At 44.0% G+C, this 9,481-nt stretch overlaps 1 protein-coding gene across 10 annotated transcripts in view; it reads left to right on the top strand.

Moving 5' to 3' along the window:
• CRACR2A (calcium release activated channel regulator 2A) overlaps positions 1–9,481 on the top strand; it is a 156,300-nt gene that overhangs the window by 24,337 nt on the left and 122,482 nt on the right. The gene's annotated exons all lie outside the window — the stretch shown is intronic.

Genomic DNA, 9,481 nt, shown 5'->3' with positions numbered 1-9,481 from the left:
ACCAATAGTGTGGAAACAGAGAGGTCACTGTATGATATTGCCTTCAGGGTGAACAAGAAGCAATTAAATGCTGCCTGCCAAGAAATATCTAAGGAGTACAATGCATTGAGCTGGGGGGGGTGGAGTGTAGGGCCAGGACTGAATGGGGAGGAAAGAAGAAGAAATAGGGGAGCAACTAACCCACAGTTAGTCTTCACTGTCAGTTGTGTTGGGAATTTAATATTACCCATTGTCCTAGAAACGAACAGGGGTGTAGGAATTCTTCAATTGTATTTTCTGTGAACAGATGTCTTAAAGGAAGAGGGCCTCTTCCTTCCATGGACACTACCATCTGACACTGTTGGATCAGTGGCTACTGTTTTAGTGTTGAGGGAGATGCTGCAGAATGCTGTGCACAGGTCAGAATGGAGTCTTTGGCCTCAAGGAGTAGCCTTAGAATACCCTGAATAAGAGGTGCTGATAGAGGTCATTCAGGGCATCCTCCTACCTCCAGGATCCCTGGCACCCATTCCTATCCACTATGGATTGTGACGGAGAAGGCCCTGGCATCTTAAGGTAGATGTAGGACCAAGGTTAGGGAACAGGGATGGAGGACCGTTGCTGGCGATGATATGTCTCACCTTAGCACCTATCTACTATCTGCTTAGGCCTACTCTGACCTAAAGCAAAGGACCAGTGAAAATGTTTCTACTGACAATAGACTACTCTGGATGCAAACACACAAACATTTTCAAAACCTCCCTTGTTGAGTGCACCCTATTTTCGAGAAAACCTTTGAGGGATCTTAAAGATCATGTTGTCCAGTCCCCTCAGTTTACAGATGAGGAAACTAAGGCCTAGAGAAGGGGAGGAAGTTGATCAAGATTACCTAGTAAGTGATTGTGAATGGATTAGAGATTACTTCTGACTCCCATTTCTGTTTTCATTTGGGCTGGGAAAATTGATTTGCCCAGGTCAGGGTCAGTTTTACCAACTATTTTATGAAAGTGGCCAGGTCCAGCAGTGTTAAAACAACAAAACAAAACAAATCTCAGAATAGAAAAATGGGAGGGGATCATTTGCAGCCTTGGAAGGGGCTCTTTCCACAAGTCAGACTTCTGATGCCCATTGCTTTTGAGTTGATTGCAACTCATGGTCACCCAATGAGTGTTTCAGAAGTAGCTCACCAAGCCATTCTTTCAAGGCGGTCTTTTGGTTAGCCACAGAGTGTTAATGGTTTGCACCACCTAGGGATTCTTTATTTCTAATAGGAGGGAGCTAGTTTAAGTAAAGGGTGAATCCTTGTTGGCGTTATTGTCCCCATTTTGACATCAGAAATAATAAACATGCTTGATGAAGTGTCTAAGGAACTAGTCCGCTCTCATTTATCAGCACTCTCTCTCTAGGACATATCTGTGTTCTCACATCCATTCTCTGACTGGCTGCCCTAGTCTAGCCCACAGCCTCTCCCTGTTTGATATCATCTGTTTGACTCCATCCTCAACAATGTCGTCACATTGCCCTGGCTATTCGAGAACTGGCTGCATGACCTTAAGCAAGTTACTTAACCTTTCTAAACCTCATGGGTAAATGAGGGTAGACAGTATCACCCAGGGTTATAGATAGGATCAATTAAGACAATGTGGTTATGCATCTGAGACCTTGGTGGTTTAGCAGTGGGGTTCTCCCCTTCCATGTAGGCCAGCCAACTCATCTCATGCACAGGTGCCACTTACCACTCACTGGAGGCTTGTGTATGGCTATGATGCTGAATAGGTTTCAGTGGAGCCTCCAGACTAAGACGGACTAGGAAGAATTTCTGGTGATCTACTTCTGAAAATCAGCTAGTAAAAACGGTATGGATCACAGTGGTCCAATCTGCAACTGATCATGGGAATGGCACAGGACCGGGCAGTGTTTTGTTCTGTTGTGCATGGGGTCACCAAGAGTTGGGGGCAACTTGACGACAGCTAGCAACAACAATAGTTATGCACCTAGCATAGCGTCTGGCACATATTAATTACCTAACGTATGTTAGGTCCTGGAACTGATGATGACTCCTTACTTCATACAAAAGAAGGAATAAACCCCTTTGAATTCAACTAATTCAGGAAGCATTTATTGGCTCCTGTTATGTGTTTAGTCATTGTACTGAGTACTATGGTTACAGAATGAGTAAGCCATGCTCACTGACCTCAGGGAGCTAAAAATTTAGTGGAGGATACACATGCATGCATAATGCAGTGTGATGAGTGATACATTAGCAGCAAACACAAGGGCCATGAGGACCCAGAGAGTAAGCAACTAGTCTACTTGGCGTGGTATCTGAGGTTCCCCAGTCCTCCAGCCCTGTCTCCCACGCTATCCCTGTGCCCATGTATTCTGTTCTCTTACTCACATTTTCCCAAATACATCCTGCACTTCATCCAGTGCCCTCTCCTTCCCTAAAGCAGTGGGGGCCATTTCATGCTGTTCCCTTGCCTAGAATTACCTCTCCTCGTCTCCTCACTCCCCAACTCTGCCTGTCCTCCAGTGCCAGTATTCATACCCCATTTTCCATAAAGTCTTAGTTTATACCCAAATCATTTTCCATTATGTTTGTTGTATTTTTTTGAAAAAAGTTTTACTGTATAATATATGCTTATTGTATAAAAATCAGGGAATATAGAAAATAATAAATTGAATAAAAATCACCCATAAATCAGTGTCTTAGTCATCTAGTGCTGCTGTAACAGAAATACCACAAGTGGATGGCTTTAACAAAGAGAAAGTTAGTCTCTCACAGTCTAGGAGGTTAGAAGTCCAAATTCAGGGTGCCAGCTCCAGGGGAAGACTTTCGCTCTCCGTTGACTCTGGCAGAAGGTCCTTGTCATCAATCTTCCCCAGTCTACCCCAGGTCCAAACCCAAAAACAAACCCGCTGCCATCAAGCCAATTCCAACACATAGTAACCCTATAGGACAGAGTAGAACTGCCCCATAGGGTTTCCAAGGAGCACCTGGTGAATTCGAACTGCTGACCTTTTGGGTAGCAGCCGTAGCTCTTAACCACTACACCACCAGGGTTTCCCCGGGTCCAAAGGACGTGCTGTTCTCCTGGCACTTTTTTCTTAGTGGTATGAGGCCCCTCTCTCTCTCTCTCTGCTCACTTCTTTCTTTTATCTTTCAAAAGAGGTTGGGTTTAGATACAACCTAATCTTGTAGATTGAGTCCTACATCATTAATATTACTGCCATAATCCCACCTCATTAACATCATAGAGGTAGGATTTACAACACACAGGGAAATCACATCAGATGACAAAATGGTGGACAATCACACAATACTGGGAATCGTGGCCTAGCCAAGTTGACACACATTTTGGGGGGGACACAATTCAATCCATGACAATCCACTAAACAGAGATAACCACTATTAACATTGTGGTATGTTTCCTTCCAGTCTTTTTTCAGTACACACATGCACACATACACGTCTTTTTGCATTTTCTTCATTCTTCCTTACATTGTAGTTTGTCACATGTACCCATCTCCATTGGACTGTAAGCTCTTTGAGGGCAAGGACAGTATGTCATCCATTTAGCATCTTGCACTAGGAGGCGCTCCATAAACGTTAGCTGACTAGAACAATTCGGTGAATTTCTTTGGCTCTGGAATCCAGCACTTCATGATCTCAAGAAAGGAGACTGGCTGTCTCGGTGCTTGCTGCTTGTTTAAAACTTGTACCTATTCCTTGAGCTGGCCAGTCAGTCACTGTGCTGGGTGGCTGGAGGAAGGGACTAAAAATCCATAATTATTCAACAAATGGCTTGGCCACGGGCCAGTGATTAAGTATATTCTGCATCAGATTGTGCTGAAAAGCAGGTCTGCCCCTATAATATGACTAAGGCCCGTTGTCTTGCTTTAGAATGACACAGTTGATTCTGGCAAATCTTTCTTTATCCTCTCTGATCAAAAAATAACATTGACGTTCACCCAGGGGTGAGTGGGGGAGATTTTCTTCTCTGAGAAGTCAGGTTTGGCTCTAAAATACTCTTTGCTTAGATTAAAATTCAAGAGACTCTTGAGCTGGAGTTGGAAGTGGAAATAACACAGGCTCTTTTCCAAAAAGCTCTGCGTGGGGAGGCTGGGGCCAGGTCAGGAGGGGAATTTAGTCAGCAGGGCTACAGGTTAAAGCAAAGCAGAGCACACAAAAGAGAACTGTCCGGGGGAGTAAAAGCAGAAGAAAATGTTAACATGGCTCAGGATCCCTTCAAGGCATTTGCAGAAAACATAAGAGGCTGGTGATATGTTAAGTACCTTCCATTTTTGGAACAAAATGTAGGAAATTCATTGGTATAGATAGCAACAGAACTGTAAAAGCAGATATAAAGGAGGCAAGCCCACTTGCCACCTGGGATTTTTATTTGACTGTGGTGGCCTGTTTGTTATTTAGACGTCTTTTTTCTTTAAAGGGTGTGTGGCATAGCAGAAGCTATTCCTAGAATTAAATATCTCTGGGGGAATTACATTCCAACATCAAGGAAAAAGCCTGCAAAATTTTGGCTTCTGATGAAAAGCATCTAAAACCAAGTGAAATCAAAGGGAACTCTAAAACAAACAAGCCATTGATTTGCATGATGCGAAGAAACCTTGGTCAGAGAGCCTCTTTTGAAGCACAAAAAAGGGACGAGGAGAGAGGAATTATTTAGGGCGCAGTCTTTGAGGCTACCTTCTGGGGTGGGGTTTCTTCTCTCTAGGAAGCAATTAAGGAGCCCTGGTGACACGGTCGTTAAAGCAGTGGACTGCTAACCACCAGTTGCTTTGAGGCAGAAAGGTGTGGCATTGTGTTTCCGTAGAGATTTACAGCCTTGAAAACTCTAGGGGGTCACTATGAGTTGGAATCTATTCAATGGCAGTGGGTTGGGTTGGGTTGGGTGTTGCAGTGGTTAAGCACTTGGCTGCTAACTGAAAGGTTGGCAGTTCGAACCCACCAGCTGCTCCACAGGAGAAAGATGTGGCAGTCTGCTTCCATAAATATTTCAGCCTTGGAAACCCTATGAGGCAGCTCGACTCTGTCCTATATGGTCACTATGAGTCTGAATCAACTCAGAGGCAGTGGGTTTGTTTTTTTATCTTTTCATACATCAATTAGGAGTCCCAGGTGGCTACTAACCAAAAGGTTGGAGGTTCCAGTCGGCTGAGAGGTGCCTTGGAAGAAAGGCTTGGAGATCTACTTCTGAGAAATCAGCCATTGAAAATTGTATGGAGCACAGTTCTATTCTGACGAACTTAGGGTTGCCGTGGTTTTATACGCCATTAAAAAGGAATAAAATTGATGGAATCCTGGTGGTTTACACAGTGCAAACAAGGAGCTCAAGGGTCGAGGAACTAGTGACTTGCTCGAGGTTACTAGGACATTAGTACTAAACTGAGAAAATATGCTTAAAAAAAAAATCCCACATCTAGTTTCTTTCTACAACTCTACATTGCCTGTGGAAGGTAAAGGGATTTAGTGGGAAGAGCAAGTTTGGGATGCTTGGTTTGAATCCTGGCTGATTTTCAACAAGTTTTTAATATTTTTCCAGCCTCAATTTCCTTATCTATTCTTAATTCAAACTGCCCTGGTTCGTGTCCCAACCTGCTCAAACATGACCTCCAGCTTCTCATAAACTCTCCTCTCGTCTCACTTACTCATTCAGACGTTATTCCAAGTGCTGGGGATACAGCAGTGAATCCAAGAGACAAAGGCCTTGCCTTCATGGAGTTTACGTGGACAAGCACTGTGTAATAGGAATGTAATGTGAGCCACAGGCATCGTTTTTAATTTTCTAATAGCCTCATTAAACACAGTATAAGAAACGGATGAAATTAATTTAATAATATATTTGATTTTATCTAATAGACCCCAAAAGGAACCCTACTGGTACAATGGTTAAGCACTCAGCTGCTAACGGAAAGGTTGGCTGTTCGAACCTACCCAGCGGCTTTGTGGGAGAAAGACCTGGCGATCTGCTTCTGTAAAGATTACAGCCTAGAAATCCCTCTGTCATATGGGGTTGCTAGGAGTTGCAAACCAATTCAACAGCACCCAACAACAACAATAAGCCCAAAATATTATTATTCCAGTAAGTCATCTCTCTAAGAATTTATTAATGAGATATTGTACACACCTTCTTTTGAACTAGCTCTTTGAAATCTGGGGCATGTGTTACTCTTACAGCACTTCTCAGTGTGAAGTAGCCACATTTCAAGTGTTCACCAGCCTCATGTGGTTTGTACTGGACAATGAAGTTTAAGGGCTTAGGAGCAAGACTCTGCCAGCCGCCCAGTGATGAAAGCTGAGGGAAGCTGGCCCTGCTGCCTGAGGGAGAATGCTGCCTGCCTGGACAAAGGTCGCCTCTCCTGAGACACTCAGTCCTACCCCGGTGGAGCGTGCTGATTTCATGCCTGAAGAGGGAGAATGCCCGTACTACACAGTCTGACCTAGCCTGTGGGTTCAGGCAAGGAGATAACACCATGACGTCCTCTCTGTAACAATAATAGTAATAATAATAATAATTAGCACTTGTTGTTAGTGGCCCTTTTGTCAAACTCCAACTCATGGCAACCTTGTGTATAACAGAATGAAACGTTGCCTGATCATGAGCCATCTTCATGATTGTTGATATGATTGCTCGTCTTCCACCACTATAATGGGCAACATTCTGTTGTGATCCATAAGATTTTCATTGGCTTATTTTCAGAATAGATTGCCAGGGCCTTCTTCCTAGTCTATCTTAGTCTGGAAACTCCACTGAATCCTGCTCACTGTGGGTGACCCTGCTGGTATTTGAAATACCAATGGCATAGCTTCTAGCATTCATATTCTTGTTGTTAGTTGCCCTTGAATTGATTCCAGCTCATCGTGACCCCATGTGTGCAGAGCAGAACTGCTCCATAGGGTTTTCAAGGCTGAGACTTTTCAGAAGCAGATTCCCAGGCTTACCTTTCCAGGTACCTCAGGGTGAATTTAAACCATCAACATTTTGGCTAATAGTAGAGTGCTTAACCGTTTGAGCCACCCAGGGACTCCTCCAGTATCATAGCAACACACAAACCACCACAGTAGGCAAACTGACAGACAGATAGTGGAATTAGCACCTAATGAGCACTAAGTGTGGGCCAGACCCTGTGCTTAGCACTGCATATGCTCTATATTTTATAATCCTCACAACACCCTTATAAGGAAGGTATTATTATCGATCTTTAACAGGCTGGGAAACAGTCTCAGAGAGGTTAGGTAACTTGCTGAGGGTCACACCGGTGGTAAATGGCAGACCTGGGACTGGAACCCATGGCTGTCTAAAGCCAAAGCCTTGTGTTCTTAAAACAGAATGAGATCCATCCAGAGTCACACAGGAACTGAATACAAATTCCCTGAGCCTCAGTCCAAGGCTCTGTTCACCCATTCACAAGGCCACAATGCTAAGTTAAAATGTTTTGGAGATGAAGGTATCATTGACGATGACTAATGTCACATGGAGAGGTACATGTGAGGCATCCAACATCCCCAGACCCAGCCCTTCACCAGCTGTCACCCAGTATCCATAGCTGCCATCATGTTCTTATGCAAATAAGATAGCACAATCTTTGAAAGTCATATAACAATGTACATATGTGTATTACAAATAAGATATTAACTCCTAAGTGATATGTAGAATCTTTGTAGATTCTAAAGCCTATGAAAGTTTGCTTTCCTTGTGAATGATTATTACCACTGTTATCTTTCAGTTGATTGTGTATCCAGGGAGATCACCATACCCCAGTTTGCACCTGTGCTCCCTGTAATATCAAATGACAACTGAGGACATAACCTGGCTTGAATTTTCTGTCCCCAGCATGTCCCAGCACCTGGAAGTTTCTGAGCGCCATTTATGGATATATTGCAGTAAAAACTCAATGTACAAGAAAGCTAATTACTCAGATGTTTTCAGCATTTGCTAGCTTGTCCGGTGCTGAAATCAGTCTTTATATTCAGCTGTGGCTGGCCAGCAGCACTGCTGGTTCTTCACAGCCTAGTTAGAGAGATAAAAAAAAAAAAAAGTTAGAGAGATAGGAGCCTGCAAACTTGCTGGAGGGACCCAGGCTCCTTGCTCAATCCCAGGATGGGTGAGACGCCAGGAAGCCTACCACTGATCTCAGAAGAGAAAAGGCTCCAGGCTCTGCTGCCATTTCCTGGACATTCCTTGTGACCTTCCTCAATGGGATTACCTTGAAGAACATCCAAATCCCATTCACTCATGTTAAGTCTCATCTCCTCCAATGAAGCCTTCCTGACCATTTCAGCCCCCACTCCGGCCCTCTGCTGCCTCTAATGTCCAACCAGTTGCTATTGGGTCAACCCCAACTCGTGACGACCCCATATGTGTCAAAGTAGAACTGTGCCCCATAAGGCTGTCAGTGGCTGATTTTTCAGAAGTAGATCACTAGATCTTTCTTCCAAGGCATGTTTGGGTGGGCTCATACCTCCCACTTTTTGGTTAGCAGCCAAGTGTGTTAACCATTTGCATGGCCAGGGACTCCCTCTACTGTGCAGTACTATTGACTACGTGTGGCACTCACTGAGACACTGACACGCCCCCATCTCATATCGTTAGCTGCATATTTTCTGTATGGGTGTGCCCTTTCTTTCCTATTTCCAACCTTCTGTGACCTCTCCCGGTGACAACCCTGCATTGATTTGTAACACCTCTGATGACCTGACTGGTAAACTCTACCTTGTTCCAGAGAGGTTTTGAGGTGACATTTCATTATTGTAAGATATATGATGTTCTTAATTAGCTTTTCTTTTGGCTTTGTGTGCTTTCTCTCCATCCACAGTATACATCCTTTGAAGATCAGCCTGGTTTCTTGTAATCTCAGTCTCCATCTAGGATATCTGGCTGACTTACCTTGAGTGCTCAGTGACAATATGGAGTGAGGGGCTGATGTCCCAATCCAAATCAGCTCCCTCTGATGCCAGTCACTTACATAATACCTTTTACTTTCCTTTCATTGCTGTTACCACGATTTGTATCATATATTTATTTACATGTTAAAGCCTATCTCTCCACTGGGAGACCTATTTTGTTCTCAGCCGTATCCTGAGCACCCAGCACAATACCTAGAACCTGGGAGGGGCTCAGCAAAGATCAGTTCAATAAATGCATATATGAATGCATTGGTTGCTGTAGAAGAGGGTACTGGTGGGGAGAAGAGAGAGGTAGGGCCTGGGGCACTGAGGGGCTTTCTGAAGGCCTCAGCCATAAAGAGAAATGAGGTCAGCTGCAGAAGGGCATGTGGAATAATGGAAAACACATTGGCCTGGAAGACAGGGACCTGAGGGTCAGGCATTTTCCTGCACTAAGCTTTATTTTCTATGGGGTCCTGAGAAAGTCTCCTGAGGGTTAAGGGAGATATTTTTGTGCAATGGCTTTGTAAAGTGGCTTGGTAAGACATTATCCATTGCTCTGAAATCTGGTCCCTGCCTATCTGTTTCTGCTAG

The sequence above is a fragment of the Elephas maximus genome, chromosome 4 (assembly GCF_024166365.1).
Source record: "Elephas maximus indicus isolate mEleMax1 chromosome 4, mEleMax1 primary haplotype, whole genome shotgun sequence".
NCBI lineage: Eukaryota > Metazoa > Chordata > Mammalia > Proboscidea > Elephantidae > Elephas > Elephas maximus.
Note: the sequence above shows the minus strand (reverse complement) of the source record. Positions and strands in the feature narration are given on the sequence as shown.